The sequence below is a fragment of the Lycium barbarum genome, chromosome 6 (assembly GCF_019175385.1).
Source record: "Lycium barbarum isolate Lr01 chromosome 6, ASM1917538v2, whole genome shotgun sequence".
Lineage (NCBI taxonomy): Eukaryota > Viridiplantae > Streptophyta > Magnoliopsida > Solanales > Solanaceae > Lycium > Lycium barbarum.
Window position 1 is genome coordinate 89553845 of NC_083342.1, and position 18351 is coordinate 89572195.

Below are 18351 nucleotides of genomic sequence, written 5' to 3' on the forward strand. Positions count from 1 at the left end.
TAAACCATCATTCCAATTCATCTTTGGTCGACTTTTTGAGGAGAAATAACCCTAGGGCTTCCCCAAAACATAAGGTAAGAACATCTTTAACATTATTAATCGATCCTAGCATTAAACCCATGATTTTTGAATGAAAAACCCAGGGCTGCAAGGTAATCTTTCTCAAAGTGACTCAAGCTAGGGTTTTGGGTGTTCTTCGTTGTAAAAGTGAATTGTTGAGTTACTTAAGGCTTAATTAAGGTGTCTCTCTTTTAAAAACCTTATCATGGATGGATGTTTTCTTCTCAAAGGTTCTTTATTGAATAAAAAGGTGAACTTCTCATGCAAAATCCTAATTCATGTTTTGATTGTGGTTGGTGTGCGTGAGGGGACAAGCCTACATTAAACCTTGATTGTATTATCCTCTATATACGTATATGAAATCATAATCATTTTCTTCCATAAGAGATGATCAATAATGATGGTTAATTATTGGTACTGATGTTTTATAATGAACTATGACAATGGATCTTATTTAAAGAAGTGGAAACGTTTTCAAGATTATCTATGAAAGTATGGATTTCGTAATGGCATAACGAACTTTAATGTTATTGATGGTGTGACTACTTTGAGACAAATTGTGAATCGGCTTCTATGCTATGAACTTTGTTGTTGTGTTTGGCCTAGCTACTCAGGAGGAAGGGTAGCCACTATAGATCCTAGTGTGATTATGCCTAGCCATTCGGAAGGAAGAATGGCCACTTCTGGGTTCGCTACCTAGGGTGTGATTATGCCTAGCTATTCGGGAGGAAGGATAGCCACCGTTGAATTTCATATTCTGGTGTGATGCGCTGCTATGATTAGGGAACCTCAAAGGTCATCCCTTCGTTATGATTGATTTTTGGGCCTGTATTGGCAAGTGTGATATTTCTATCTTTTAATGGAACTGTTGTTAATAATCATGATCAACTCAAATGGCATATTTGAAGGTTGGAACTTGACAAGGACTTGATAACCTGTTTTGATAATTGTCCTTCATTGAGATAAACAAGCTGAATAATGGTTTTTACATTGATTTCACATGGTTTTCAGAACTGATTTCTTTATATGTTATTACACTTTATTTTCATATCACTTGTTGTCCCCGAGGCACTCACTGAGTACGAAGTACTCGGGCATACCATTGTTATTTTTGATGGTATGTTAGGTAACAGAGAAGAACAGGTTCTTGATACTTCAGGCGCCTAGGAAGGACTTGCTGTTGCTGCTGATTTGGTGAGCCCACACGTTCATTCGTGGGACACCCTATTTAATTGTTTATTTATTTATATTAGTTTTCGGGCTGCGTCCCGATGAGTTAGACTATTATTCCTTATTCTTAGAAGCTCCTTAGTATACATTCGAATGTGGGTAGAAGAAGAGTTGTTGTTTAACTCTTTCAGGCACACTATCATGTTTTGGTTAAATTGTTTAAATTATAAAGACTTCTGCTGATTTTATTCTTACATCATGACTTGTAACAATTTATTTTATAAACTGTTGGAGGTGATTATTGAACCTGGCGGGTTCAAGTGTCATTGTGTGTTACACCTCGCAGTTTAGACGTTGAGTTCCGTAGGTGTTAACTGCTTAATTGTGAACACTAAAGTGATATGTGTCTATTCTATTGTTATAAGGGTTTAAGATCATGTATGAGAAGTATCGAAAGGACTAGAGGGCAAGTGAATGAAGGAAATTAAGTTTGTCGGACTTTGGAGAAAACATGAGGAACAATTTTGGTCCAACTTGGCGGACGAATATCTCTTAGCATATGAAGTGTTTTAAGGTGAAACAAAATCCTAAAATGAATTTCGTCGAGTCTAGTTTCCAACGCAACAAACTGCTCGTCAATTGGACTTCAGAGTAGAGAATTATAGACGTTACAAGTTCAGTTGACAGAGCAGAAACGCGTGCTACAGTACTGCTACAGTACCGACCTGCTACAGTGTTGTTACAGTAAAATGCTACAGTGAACCCGACCCGAATTTGACCCTTATAAAAAGGGTAAGAACCCCTTTTTTTCACCAGATTTTGCTAGAAATTTCCAGAAATTGAAGAGAGAGAGAGAGGGAAACAAAGTGAGCAATTTTTAAGCGACGGAGTATTAGTTTAGGTTCGGATAGCGCGTGGTCGTGATTCTAGCATTTTTGTGTGGTGGATTCTAGCGTGGATTCAAAGAGGATATTGGAGATCTTGCTATTTCAACGAGAATAAGGTATGAATCTTCTTCTAATTACGTTAATACCGGTTTATTCGCGAATATAAAGTCGTTAAATAATTGTGTAGTAAGTTGGTTAGTTATGGAAGTTGGAAAACAGCGTGTGGCTGTTTTATGGTACATATTGGTGATGGAAATGATGTTATTGATGTTGGTATTGTTGTTGTTGTTGTTGATTGCTAAATTGAGAATTCGGGCTAGGCATATAAACAGGGGAGATGCTGCCCGAATTTTGACAGATTTTAAGGAGGTTTAATTTGAAGGTTTAGGACAAGTGTATGATGGTTAGCCTAACAATAGTATGAATGGTTTTATATGTTGATTTCAAGATAGGAGGTAGGTTGGAAAGTCGAGAAGCGAGCTTCCAGGTATGTTAAGGCTCGTCCCTTTCTTTCAAAGGCATGATTCCTATGTTTTGATTCCATACATGACATCCATAATATTTTTACTCCTAGAAATGCCAGAAGTCTATAGTTTCTGAAGAATCTTACGATGACTCCAATCCTAGAGATTTTCAAGCCTAAGGTTCTAGATGATTTCATGACGTGACTGAGCGTGCTATATAATATATGGCCTCAGCTTATGTCTGAGTGTGCTATAGCCTCAGCTTATGTCTGAGTGTGCTATGGCCTCAACTTATGTCTGAGTGTGCTATGGCCTCAGCTTATGTCTGAGCGAGTTATATAACATATGGCCTCAGTTTATGTTATGGATCATTCAAAGTGATACATGATAGTGGTGATGATTATGGTAGTGATGAAGATCCTTATCATCTAAACGAAACCAACAAATAAACGAACTCCAAAGACTCTATTCCTAGACAGTATAGGAGTATTCGTATCTTTGACCTCTTAAGTACCGAAGGGGCATCCATAAGTTGTGCAATTTCATAATGTTGTCTAATTCCCGAAGGGGACATTCAAATGGGTTTCTCTTTCCTATGAATTTTACATTTAAATTTTGGAGTCTCGAAGGAGACACATGAAAAGGGGAAGAAGTTCCCGTTTTGCGTTAAAATTGCTCCGAAGGGAGTCTTTTGATGGTTTTCAAAGATTTTCATGCATTTGCATATTTACATATATGCATGACATCATTTTATGGGGAAGGGAGAAGGTCTAAGGAGTTATATACGCAAACCACCTGATCAGCTGGTATACGATGATGCCCGAAGGGGCCATTATGCTATTATGCCCGAAGGGACTGCGAGCAGGGTGAAGTCATGCATTATATATACACACATACTCATGTTGCATCAAAAGTTCATATGCGCGTACATGTTTATCAGAGTTGGTTACAGGTACAGGTTGAGTCTGTTACTCTTTTATCATCCGAGTCGAGATATATTGTTTCAGTTCTACCTTACATACTCGGTACATTGTTCGTACTGATGTCCCTTTGCCTGGGGGCACTGTGTTTAATGCCACGCAGGTGTATACAGATGAGTAGAAGACATTGGCTATAGGATGTTCCCAGGCTATCATCTGGATTGGTGAGCTCCATCTCAGTCGGAGTGTTGCCGAGTCAAAGTACTTATGTTATGGTATTGTGTATATGTTAGAGACTTTGCAGACAGTGTCCTGTGGATAGTGCGTCGAGGAGTCGACAGTTGTGTAAGGCGACCGTATAGGTCGATGTGTCTTTATGATTTGTTTCCTTTGTAAAGATTTTATTTGTGACTAAAGGTTTTCTTGAATTAACGATAAGGGAGAAGTCCCTGATTTGACAAAAGAGTTTTATTGAAAAGTTTTTCTGTACCTGGCGGAAGCGTCATTTCATAGATTAAAGGTTCACAAAAAGTTGTGACTCATGGATGGAATGGTAGTAGGCGCTCAATCGAGTAGGGTCTTGGGTGTCAGTCGCGGCCCTCCGATTTGGGTCATGACATTGTGCATCTTTTAGGTTCTTCCGATGTTGTTCATGACATTGGATGCCGGTCACGTCTAGGGTGGATTTTGGGCGTGACAGTGGCCGTACCTGCAATGTCAAATTCCAGTAACCCTGATTTATACCTAGTGAGCTACAAGCTGGAAGTACGTTATGTATAATGATATACGGTGACAGGTACGCCCGTACAAATTTGTACGGTCTATATAACTTGACCGTACCTAGAATGTCAAATTCCAGAAACCTCAAATTCTTCCCTTATGAGGTACGTCCTCAAAGTACGACCCGTAAAAATGACGTAAAAAGTCAATTGACCGATGTGAGGCAAATTTTAAATCCCAAAACTCCCTGTTTTGGTCTCTAAGTCCCTGAATCATGAATAAAGCATAGTTAGAAGGTAAGAGGTGTTACACACTTGGGGAATATTTAAGAGTATATGTGAATTGCTAAGGCTGAGAAATGAAATGATTTGGTTGAGCACCGCTCGGACCTAATAAAGTTCTTCACCGCCTTAAAAGTACGGTCAGATTCATGGCCCGTCAACCATTTTCACGGTGGCTTTGCCACCAGGAACTAATCTACGGCCCATACCTAGGCCATCGTAAAACCACCCTAATAATCAGGTTTCTACCTAGCATCTATGATGGAACACCATCATTTCACACCCCGTAAATGGGTTTGATGGCCCGTACTTTGGGCGTGAATCATGACAAGCTGTTGACCTTCAACGAAACTTACTTCCTTCGATTCGTTTGACCTCTAACTCTTCTAACTCATACAAAATATGGTTATGACCAATTATAAACTTTACATTAGCCTAGCTTTACGATCTTATGTTAACTAACTCATGATGTAACTTATCGTATGAAAAATGCGAGATGTAAAAATAGAAATGTACTACGCATGGACTAATAATAATGTATTTAGTAGAATTAATAGAGGAATGATAAATGCTAGTTAGTCTCAGATGTGGGATACTATAGAGGTCATAGTTATGGAACCTGAATTCTCTGACCACTCTCCCTTGAGTGTGAATCAGGATGAGAGGCAAGAAAAGAGGACTAGCCATTCAATCTCTTTAACTATCCTAGTAGCATATGAGGATTTTCAATTGATCCCACAACATAATTGGGGAAAAGGGTTTTCTAACTAACCTATGAAAATTGTATGAAAGCAACTGCACATGCTCAAGCATGGTTTCAAACAGCTGAATACTAAAGAATTTCAAGGAATAGATGACAAGATAACATAGGCCAAACAGAAGCACAAAGACATTCAGATTCAAATGAAAATGCAGTGGTCACCAGCAGTTGTTTGATGAATAACAGGCCTTGAAAGTTGAACTTGAAAAGTGGTACATGATCCAGGAAAGTGCAATGATTCAATAGGCTATAATTTACTGGTTGAAACTAGTAGACTCTAATACAACCTACTTTCATGCATGCATGAGGAACAAAATGACTCAGAACCATATTAGAAGCTTAACCACCGGGATGGAAAGCTTCTACAAAGTAATATAAAGGTGAAAGAAGAGTTCATTGAATTCTATAAATAATTACTAGGAACAACTGCTTCGTGTCAAGGTTGATGTTATGCAATAGGCCAACCCTTTAACTAGATGCCAACAACTTAGCTTAATCTCCAATATCACTAGAACTTAATTGTTGAGGTTGTCAAGGATATTGAGGACAATAAAGCACTAGGGAGTGATGACTACAATATTATCTTCTACAAAAAGGCTTAGGATACCATTGGCGACAATGTCATTGAAGCAATATTGGACTTCTTCAATACTAATACTTTTTACAAGCCAGTCAATACTTTCATTCGCAAAGTGAAGCATCCCATCCCTCTTAAAGAAATAGGTCAATATTTTGTTGTTAATATTTTATACAAGATCATAGCCAAAATTATTACTAAGAGGATGAGTGCAGTCTTGAAGATCCCATTGATGGGAGTCAATCAACCTTTGTGCCTGGAATGCTTATCTCTGACAACATATTATTTAGTCACGAGCTAGTTAAATGTTACTTTAGAAAGAGCATATCACCTAGGTGCATGTTGAAAATTGACTTACAAAAGGCCTATGATTCCATTTAGTGGGCATACTTAGAGCAAGTCCTGATCAATCTCCAGTTCCCTTATGTCTTTGTTAAGATCATGACTTGCCTAACTTTTGTGGCTTATTCTGTCAACCTTAATGGTGCCCCCACTCCATGCTTTGATTCTAAGAGAGGTTTGAGACAAGGAGACCAATGTTTTCCTATCTCTTTGTTCTAACCACAAAGTATCTTAATAGGCAGCTCAAGTTCTCCACGTAGGTGGAAAACTTCATTTCTATACCAGATGTGCTAAACTGAGCTTTGCAGATGACCTGCTTTTATTTAGCAAGGGAGATGTCCAATCAGTACACACATTATTTCATTGATTCAACCAGTTTTCTCAAGGTTTTAAATTACAAGCTAACCTGTAGAAGTGCTCTCTCTACTTTAGAGGAGTGAACCAAATTGTACAAGATTAAATTATAGGTGTTCTGAGGATCCCTAAGTATGAACTGCCCATCAGATATTTAGGGGTGTCTCTGAGCACCAAAAGGCTATCAATAGCTCAGTGCCAACTACCCCTTGATAAGATGTTGGGGAGGATCACTTCTTGGACCTCAAATTTTTTGTCATATGTAGGCAGATTCCAACTTCTTAATGTTGTTCAGTTCTCTATTTAGACCTATTGATCCCAATTATTCTTATTACCTATGAAGATAATGGAGATTACTGAGAAAATTTTGCAAAACATTCATATGGACTGATGAAATTAATACTTCAAGAAAACCTTGCACGGGACAAGCATTATATGCCAAGAACTACAGGAGGTATGAATGTGATCAATATATAGATATGGAACAAGGATTCTATGTGAAAAATGGTATGAAATCTTTATAGAAAGAAAAATGTGTTGTGGATCTAATGAGTTCATATTTATTACGAAAAAAATGGTTCAATGTGGGGTTTGTGCTCGAAAAGCTTGCTGGATAATTCAGAAAGTCCTCAAAACTAGAAAATATATTGAGGAAGCTGGGTTGATTGAAGCTGAGTTGATAATTATGCCTAAGTTCTCAATTAAGAAGATGTACAATCAGATGATGGGTGCTTACACAAAAGTATGTAGGAGAAGATACATACGCAATACTCTCGGTGTACTAACAATTGATTTTTCAACCTTTTTTTTCATTCTTATCAGCTTAAAAGAAAAATGTACTTATGCTCTTTGTCACGTCAGCGTTTAGGGGGTAAAAGCTATCAAATGCCACATTCAGGAGTAACTAAGGCCAACAATATTTTGGGTATACACCGAACAAAAAGTATCAAATTGGATCCCAAACTATTAAAACTTCAATGAATGATGTCCATTGAGGCTCTTTGACCCTCTTTAAAGTGGGGGTAACTTTCTTAGTCTGAAAACTAGTGTATTTAATCGCGCTTCACACAATTTTTAAGAAAATCACAAGATAGATTTTGGAATGTAAATATTGCTATGTTTCTTGAATAAAAACAAAACAGTATAAAAAGGAAAGAAAAAAACAAATGAAACAGAAAGGGAAAAGAAATTTCAAAAACAAATAAATGTATCCAACAAATTAGTCATAGCAAAAAGGGCGAAAAGGTGATAGATTGAGAATACACGTAATTAAGGACATTTTAAAAAAAATATTTTTCCCACCCGATGTCCAGTAACTCCCACCACGATCTTTATTGGTAAGAGATTAAGGACGTTACGGTGTTCCATAATATTAAAAAAAACCATCAAATATCAAATACTATTCATATTGCAAAAGCAAATGTATGCAACATCAAGTACCAAAGACTTAATATTGAAAAAGAGGAGCATGAAATCCCTAATCAGTGGTGAAAGAAATTAAAGTTCAATCTATTTCTTCCACAAACAATCTCCAAGAGTATTACTCCACTATAGATCTATCGTATTACTAATTACAAAAGAAACACATTTTCTTTTCAGACGACCTACTTATATACCCATTTTATAGGCAAGACAAGTGTCCCATGAAGGATCCGACTCCTCTCCATTTTCCCCAAGTTCTAGTTTAGATTAAGGACACATGACATAGTTTAGAGTTAATGACTAAGATTGAATTGACTAAAATAAAGCTTTAATCATGATTTAGATAAATAATAACTTGTCCATAAATATAGTAAAATCTTTTCTCTCTGTTCCTACTTATCTTTTCCTACTATCTATTTACTTCCTTTTTGAATTGATACCTTACCTCGTATCTCCAATTTCTTGTTGAGTTAATCTTTTAATTGCATTTTTCCTTTGGATCTTATCTTTAAAATTAGGAAAACAAATTTGGCTACCAGTACAAATCATGTTCCATATCAATATTAGGATTTCAAGCAAATTTGTTAAATTTAAAAATTTAATGATAAAAAATTAAATAATATAATATTTTATTGGTTCTTTTCGTACACCTAATAATTTTGTTCTCCTGTTAAATTGTTTATTCTTTCCTGTTCCTAACTATATTGGTACTTTTCCTATTCTCCAACTAAATTATAATTTATGTGTAATTTAAGCTAGTTTTAAATAAAAAGATCCAAAGGAAAAATGCAAAAAAAAAAAAAAAGTTTAAATCAAAAAGAAATTGGCGACAAAATGTAAGTTATCAATTAAAAAAGGAAATAAATAGATATTGTACGTAGGAAAAGAAAACTAGGAAGAGAGAAACGAGTTCAATATATTTATGGACAAATTATTATTTATTTAAATCGTGATTAAGGTCTTACTTTAGTCAATTTAATCTAAGCCATTAATTCTAATTCATGTCATGTGTTCCTGATCTAAACTAGAACTTGGGAAAAATGGAGAGAAGAGAAATGGAGAGGAGCCGGATCCCTTCGTAAAAATACAGGAAAGCATATAAAGGTGGGGAAAGCATGTTTTTTTTTACATAGCCGAAAATCTCTATTTTATTTTTTCTCATAATACACAGGAGATTCACTATCATCTATCATCATTAAGATTCTTCTCCACAATACATTAGTACAGATTTTCTTTCTTCCTTCAAATATTGAGGTTGATCTGGTGTATATACAAGCATAAGCTTATTAAGATTGTAATGCTAATATTTATAGGATAGTTAGAAACGCTACTAAGCTTCTTCAGTTTAGTAGCCATTGATCTGGTCTCTCCTCTATTAATCACCCATGGCTTTCCTGCATTTAACAAATAACATAAAAATGATCAAAGACTAAAGTAAATGAAGGGCCTAAAAAAGACCAGGTTGAAGAATCAAGAAATATTTTTGAAGTTCCAGAATGAGATACTTAAAAATAAAATAAAAAGTGGAACCCTAGCTCCAATACAACAACGTCAGAGCTGTGTTATCAATTTATAACTTGTCTTTGTATTCGGAGAGTGGTGTCATCTACTCCTTTAAACCTCTTCTCTTACGAATATCCAGCACGAGCTGGTGAGCCGGTGACCCAACTTCCATCGGATCAGATGACATCATGTCCCAATGATCGAACACACATTGTGGAAAAGCTTGGCCAGAAGTTGCTTGTCTTTAATTGCTTGAGAACCCGAATGATTCGATAACTGGAAGGTATGCCTTAATGTTGTAAAGAGGGGTGCCAAGCCTCTGCATTTCCTCGAATACATGTCCACGTCTCTGGTTAAGAACACTATACATACCACCAAGTGCTTGCTCTGGAGCCTGAATTTCCACCAAGTATACAGGCTCAAGAAGGGCCTAAAAGAGACCAGGTTCAAGAATCAAGAAATATTTTCAAAGTTCCAGAATGAGATACTTTAAAAAAAAAATCAAAACGTGGAACTTTAGCTCCAATATAACAACAACGTCAGAGCTGTGTTGTTGTCTGTCGCTCAAGACCATTGGTTAATCCGTCATACCCAATCTTTTCACCATGTCTTTATATAGTTACCAGAATTAGCATTAATTTACTTCATTGAGTACCAACGAATGAAACGGTATTGAAAATGAAAGGGTTTAGAAACTGATCACAATGTGGACAGTAGATAGCTAGTTGGCATGCATGATAAATACACTAAAATAAATTACTGCATTTGTTAAAAGGTGAGAAAAAGAAACTGAAACATTAACATACCCATTTATGAGATAGCAAAACGTTTCATATGATAAGTTTTCATCAGTACTATGAAAAAACAACAACAATAATCTTGAATCGTGGGGGCAAGAATTAATATTAAACATAATAAAGAGAGTTTAATGAGTGGTTTTTTAAGTTTATTTTACATAGCACATAAATGGAAGAAAATAGGGAAAATGCCAAAAAAAAATGAGAAAAAAGAAAAATAGGAATGCTAGTCATAAAGAGGTGTCACATCAACATATCTATACGTAGCTTTATATTATATATAGATATAGTGTCACGACCCTAATTACCGATCGTGCGGGCACCTACCTTATTATCACTAATAGGCGAACCCTTACCCGTTAACTCATTAATCACTAGCCAATTTCAACTTCTTTAATCATTTATACTCTAACAACCAATAAATAAGTGAATAAATAAATAGTCTAACCAAGTCATAAATGATAAATAATATAAGTGCGGAAGTCTAACTATTACATTCCCAAAATCTGAAAGTCATCGTACAAGGACTCTAACCAACAATGTCTAAAGAATGAAATATTTGTCAAATATAATAATGAATAATGTCTGGAATGAAAGTAGACATCTGGAAAGAAAGATCTTCAGGTGGCATGGCATGGATAGAAGCCCACTCTCGAATCTGATTAAGCACACTAGCTTCAAGCTAGGGATGTGTCTGGATGAAATCTCTGAAACACAATCTGCACTCAAAAAGGGTGCAGCAAGAGTAGCATCAGTACAAACAACATGTACTGAGTAAGCATTATAGGCCAACTAAGATTAGCTCACGCATATAAGCATAAAATCAATCAAGATAAGCAGATAAGCACGTAATATCCAAATCAAGGTCACAACATATCACATAACCGAATCACAACCTAAGGTGAAGCTTCTAAACCACAAGTCTGACAATTCTCAATAATCTCAAGTCTATAATAAACAATTCTAAGTCCTCGAACTAGGCAGAGTCACTAGTCCACAATTCCAGTCCAGTCCATAATCCGATCCATGCTACAACAAAGGTACAACAAAACATACCAAATCAGAAATAAGAAGCCATGTCAGGTGTTGACACCCAATTTTGTCCCGCCTTCCTTCCAAAAAATATTTATTGGCATTTCTAATATTTTATTAGTTTAAGAATAGTCATTTATACTTTACCGCAATTTTAGCTTTCTATTAATACCGCCGTTTATTATCCAATTATAGCCATCGCCCATTATCATTATTATTACTGTTATTATCGTTATCATCATCATCATCATTATTATATTATTATTATTATTATTATTATTATTATTATTATTATTATTATTATTATATTTTCCATTATTATAATTTGCATTACGATCACTTTTAACATTTTCTATTTTTACCGTCTTATGCACACATTCACCACATTTTATCTTACGCAATTAAGCAATAGTATTTACTTGCTGTTAAACTTTAAAATATTATCGCACGGCTATTACGACATCGTATAATTTTTATTTGAGTAATAATAAATATATTTTTTATAATAAGTAGTATTTTAACACACGTTAATATGTAATGAATCGAAGAAGGTCTTTTATTTAAATTTAGAGAACCCAAAGTAGTATAAGAAAATATATTTTTAGCCCAAGAAGGCCTCACATCAGCCCCAAATCCGAGCCCAATCAATTGTTTTCGGACCAGTCCATTTACAATCAGCCCACGACCCATTAAGTGACCCACCATTCATTTAAATCTGCCGAACCGATCCGGCCCACTACCCGAAACTACCCGACCCGATTCATCCAACAAAATGAACCATTAGGGTTACACACCCTTTCTTCATCCGCCACACCCCTCCCCTTCTATCTCTTCACCCGCTCTCTCTCTTCTCGACAATCTTAGCAAAATCACAGAAAACCTTCGCGATTACAGGCCATGCATGGCCATCTTGGGAAAAGAAATTAATGATCGGTCCTTTCTCCTTCAGAATTTCAACGGTTGAAGGTTTGAGTTTTGTTTTCTTTCCTTGCCCTCTGCTTTCAATCTGAAAGCATTTTTATGGGCTTCGTCCGTTTGTGAAGTAAATTTTTTTTCTTTACCAGTTCCTTTTCACTTTAGGGTACAAGCTTTAATGAATTTTTGCCCATTTCGCTCTTTTCTGGTCGGGGGTCAAAACACCTACAAAATCCGAACGTTGAACCACAAAAACCCAGCCCAAATTTTTGAACTCCAGCAAACCCTAGAAATCCCCTATAAATATTCGCTTCTTATTCGATTGAAGATAGTTCTTGAGCCGCCCAAGAATCCCCCTACAAAATATTAGTTTTTCAGCAGTCACAATATTGTTTGATATCGATTCAAAAACACTAAATTATTTTCTGTTTTATTTTGCCCCTGGTATTTCTTCGAATCCGAGTGTATGCAAACTCGGAGATTGTAGCGTTTCGAGTGTATATCGGAGACCCCGCACCCATTTCGCTGCACCCGAAGAAGGTAATTCCCCTTTCCCTTTTATTTTCGCATTTTATGTGTTTAATTTATGGTAATTGGTTGCTTTGTTGTTTGTTAGCTCATCATGTTTAGTTTATAGTGCATAGTTTCTGTTCGTATGGTGTATCATGTCTATGGTGACCGATTTCCCTATTTTATTCAGCTTATGATGTTTAGTCCATGGAAGTCAGTTCCCTGTTTGTTCAGTTTCTTTTCTGGTAGTTGCCTTCTTGTTTTGGCTCAGTTCAACATGCTTTAGTTTGGTTGTACTATTTGTTGTTCAGTAGATTTAAGGGATTTAGTTTGTTTAGCATGACTGGTTGTTAGTCTGGTCTGTTTTAATTTAAGCATGTCTTTGAGCATTGTCTGAGTATGATTTGTCCAGGTTAAACATGTGTCCTGTGTTAATATACTACCATAGTAAGACTAGTTAGTTGATTATTATGTAGTAAGGTTCAGACATGATTTTATTCTGCTTGGTTAAGCATGATAGTTCAATCAGCCAGTCTTCATCTTGTTTCTTATCTGAGTAAAATGGATTAAAGGACATGAGAAATAAATCTGAGTTTAGAAGAATATTGTTGGAGTTTAAGCTTCAGAACTTAATATGATCACTTGAGGTATAATCAGCAGAGTTAATGCCCCTGTTAGGCCTGTAAATGACTCAAACTGCCTAATCATGCTAATGTTTGATAAATAGGGGATAAGCTGGCCATTAATCTGTTTTAACTGTGATTACACCTGTTTAGTGTTACATCTGCCTGCTGGCTTGAATACTTTGTGGTTACATGGTGTTTGTATTGGTTAGTCAAACTACAGCTTTATGTGTTCTAAATCTGCTGCTATAATTCCCCTAGTTAGTTATTGCTTCTATCATCCTGTCTAATGTTTGAATTTAACATGGATTAAGCTGATTAGACCTGTGTTGAGCATGGATCCTGTGCATCATATTAGTTAAGCCTATGCTGCTTCTAAAAGTGTCCAAGTGTTATCTATTAGCTTAAGCATGTCCAAAATAAAAATCTCACATTGCAAGAAATTAGCCTGATGCACACAATGTGGTTTATCTGGTTCTGATTCTGTCCTAATCAGTACTGTTTTCTCTATACAGTGTTAAGTTAGTGGCATGCCTTAGTTATGTGTTCTTGTTTGTTATATGGTTGGTTGTATGTGCAGTATAAGTAAGAATAGATCAACCATGTTTATATGCTTAAGTCTTATATGGATCAGTCTACCTGTGCAGTCCGTTACTCTGAAACTTGGGTCAAATCTATATTAGTCTTTATTTGCAGTTTGGTTTGGTTTTAATCTTAATAGTCATGTGCTTAGCCTGAGCATTCAACATTTGTTGGCCATGTTGTGTATTTATTGGATGCTCGAATTTGTGACCTTGGCTGGCCATCACACTTTGATTATCCACTACTTGCTATCTGCTATATCTGTTGCTACCTATCGTTGCTCAATGTTGTGGTATTTTTTTTTTTTTTTGGGTTGTTGCACCTTAAAGTGTTCTCAAGCTGTTGCATTTTGGAAAAATTAGTTGCTGCCTCATTTTCTTTAGAAAAGGGAAAACAGATACTGCACTCGTTCTAGAAAACTTGGCCTGAACTGAAATTCATTTCATGCCATCACTATGCTATAGGAAAATTTCATGAATGTTATGTTGATTCTGCACCTTTTTTTTTATTCTTATGTGGCTGTCCATTGCAAGTATAAGGTGTGGTTATGTATATATGTGTATATTTAGAATATGCTTTGATTAGTACATTTATGGGGAGATTAGTTAGTCAGTATGGATTAAGCTTGAACCCTCCCCGGTGTTAGCCATGCCTAGGATTCATGAAATCCCTTGAAACTTGTGCAACATCGGGAAGACGGGGGCAAAAGCTTTCCAATATTAACCCTTTAAGCCTCCTTATGAATGTATTTATGAAGTATGCTCAAATATACATAGTATATACACAAGTCGCTGATTTGTTTGTTTTGAATTTACATTATATATGTTTAGCCTTACTTATTGATTATATACTAATCCTTTTCTTTCGTTTTTATGCATGATCATCGCGTACGAGTCCGAGGGACTCGCCTTCTTCCGCATTCGGTGTTGAGCTAAAGCCCAACATGACTTCTCTCTCGAGTCAGTCCCCTGTCCGCAGCAAATAAAAAAAAAAATCTGGGCCAAAGCCCAACAGCAGCAACAGATCGCAGCAGCCCTAAAATGGGCCAAGCTTATTTAACCTTTTTTTATTTCTGTGGCTCTATTTTTTGTGTATTTGATTGCTTGACTAACACTTTGTCTCATTTTTATTTTCTTAGCTTAGATGAATTCTAGTGGATTAGTGGGGATAGTTTTTTTTTTTTTTTTTTTTTTAGTAATAATGGGTAGTTAATTTAAAGAGAAACCAATAGTTAATTCCATAGGTTTCATTCTTTTTTTATGCTAAAATTATTTATAGTATCTATAATATTTATTTTTACTAGAACAATTGATTTTCAATAGCGCGAATACATATTTTGAGTTAAGGGAATCACGCTTTATTCTTACTATCTTAAAAAATTTAAAACGTCACTAATACGCAAATATGAACTCAAGTATATTTTATAAATAATTTTTCAAGATTTATCCAATTATGCATATTTTTAGCCGAATATAGTTAAAAAAAAAAATAATGAAAGGAGAAAGAACACTCACGTCCTTTTACATCATATTTATAAAATAAATCTAGATTTTTGTTTACGTTACCATATTCTCATAACATAATTTTATTCAAGGCTCAAATTTGCTAAATCTTCTTTTAAAAGCTATTATTTATATGCAATTCCTTATTTAAAATTCACGAAAGTTGTGATGGAAATACTTTTATAAAATGATATTAAGATGTATGATTTATAAAAAATGATTTTTGCCCTTTTGAAAATAATTATTTCCTTATGCAAGTTTAGAAACGCATTACATTATTTATTTGCAAGATTTCTCTATTTTAATTACCTATATGCATTTCATGAGACATCTTTCTTAAAAATTACTTATAAAATATTATTTATTTATATTTTCCGATATTAACCTAAGTTTGGTCGGTAACCATAATTAATGGATTCTAAAGGATGTCTAACCCCTTCCCTTTAGGATAATCAAGAACCCTTACCTAGAATCACACTAATTAAGTAGACCGTTAACGGAGGTTTAGTTTAACTTTACCTTAGTTAATAATTAGGTGTACTAATTCACCTTTAAAATTAATTAGGTGGCAACTCCTTAAAATAAATAAATAGGAATCATCAATATGTTGTACTCTACTTTGACCCGTTTAAATGGGGTATAACATGAGGATGCCGAATAAAATGCAATGATGTGCAATGCAATGTACTGGCCAAATACCCCAAACCTGTACACACATGCTAAATAGTAATGTTTCCCCCAAATAGTCATGACCTGCAGGGGACCCATGATGTCCATGTACCACTCGTTTCGGAACGAACCTCTGACCACGAGCTCACAACTAGGCTACATCGTCAACCCCTATCAAATATGCCTTAATAGATGTATACGTTCCATCTCAAAATCTTATCAACAATGTCCATGATCGAATCATAATAAATAACTCAAGAACACATATTAAGGCCAGAAACAATGAAGTACAGTCATAGTAACACAAGTCATAAAAAGACTCGCCAATAAATCTGCTCAACCATAGCCTAATTATACGACCATCTCAATCAATCAGTGAAGGGTATATATGAACACATTCCTTTGAACAATTCCAAACCATTTCCATAATGTATGAATGTATAAATGCAGAAATGGGTGTAAATATGGTAAATAAATGCACTAAAATAACAATGAAGTACAAGAAGTCATAATGCCGTAAGTCATATCAAGACTTAGATAAATCGACTCAACTATAAGCATGATCGATCAATGAAATCAAGTGCAAATAAAAGTGCAAGTCACAATGCTATAAGCCATTCCAGAACTTTAGATAAGTCAGTTCAACCATGGAATGAATCATTCAACCATCTCAGTCAACATAAAGAGTCTATGTCCCTCTTTACTTCCAAATATAACGAGTACACCTCACAACTAAGTCTTGTATCACCAAGGTGCTCCATTTTCTCATATATCATCATCAATACTTAATCATAATTCAATATCAATATACATATGAAATGAGAATGCATGCCAAGTATAATATCACCATCAACCGTAATCCATACGCCAAGTTTTCATCTGCGTATTATGATAAGTTTATATCACAGTTCAAGTCTAAACTCATTATCCTTCCTTTTTCTGATGATATGTGTCACAATAAAAGAGAATTGGGTACAACACGTATCACAACACAACCATTCATGTAGTAAGTCTAATCACAATAACAGGCACCAAACCACCATCAATAACAACCAAGCTAATAGAATTCCATCCCGAATCGCCATAGTATGAATACAACTACACCTTCACGGCGACAAGCCCACATAATTAGAAGTCATACCAAACTAGCCAATATCCAGAAAAACACCATGTCCGAAGACCTAATCATGCTTTCTCCCGTCAATTCTACACAACATATACGTTTCGCTCATCAAAGTCTAACTAAAGTAAGCCGTAACCTACCTCGAAAGTAGAACAGGAGCCACGAACTTCTCCACACAAGCCTTCTATTTCCGAAATGCCTCAGAATGGTCAAAGTCTAGCACTATGATGCTAAGTAAGCGATAAGCCTTCTATTCAAACAAGAATAACAATTTGGGGAAGAAGACCCAATTACTTTTACCCGTTTCAGTTGGTTAATTAATCCTTAGGACCATAATCATACAAGTTCTAGTCTCGGTCATTGAACCAGTTAATGGATTTTCTAATCAATTTAACCCTTCTGACATAGTTTATAGGCCAAAGATTCCATTTTTATGATAACCCTAGGTTTCAACAACCAATTTCCATCATTGAATATCAAGTTCTCATGCTATGAAGCGATAATCTCTACTCCTAGAAAATTAAACAACAATAAACAATACCCAATAATATTCTAGGGTTTCTTTGGTATTTGTGTTCTACCCTTCAATTCCCATTTAAGGTCCTTTGATTGAAACAAGAATCGAACAAGAACATTACGCGAAGAAAGTTAGTGATTAAGGCTTATCTTTGATGAAGAATAGTGCCCTACCCTTAGAAAGTCGCCTCTATGCTCTTGGGAACTATTTTTGGGACTGTATGAGGAGTGAGATCGAAATAAGATATTTAAATCGAGTTTCTGACTTAATGAGGACCACTGCAGCGGTCCCCACTTCGCTGCAGCGGCCATTTGAAAAATCAACCCTTCTCTGCAGTTGTGCAATTTGGGCAGTGAGCACGAAATTTTCTACATTTTTATACTTAGTCTCTCAAAATCTTTATAAGGCCCTATGAACACAAGCCAACAAACAAACAAGTTAAAAACACATCACAGACTCACTTATAAGTCACAAAACACAATCTAAAACACACCCCAATTTACTTAGGTCCGCTCATTCCTAACCTCGGGAAAGTACTAGTAAAGATAGAATGGTCAACGCACGCATAACGACCAAGCGAGTAGTTACATATAAATATGTACGGACCACTATATCTATTGT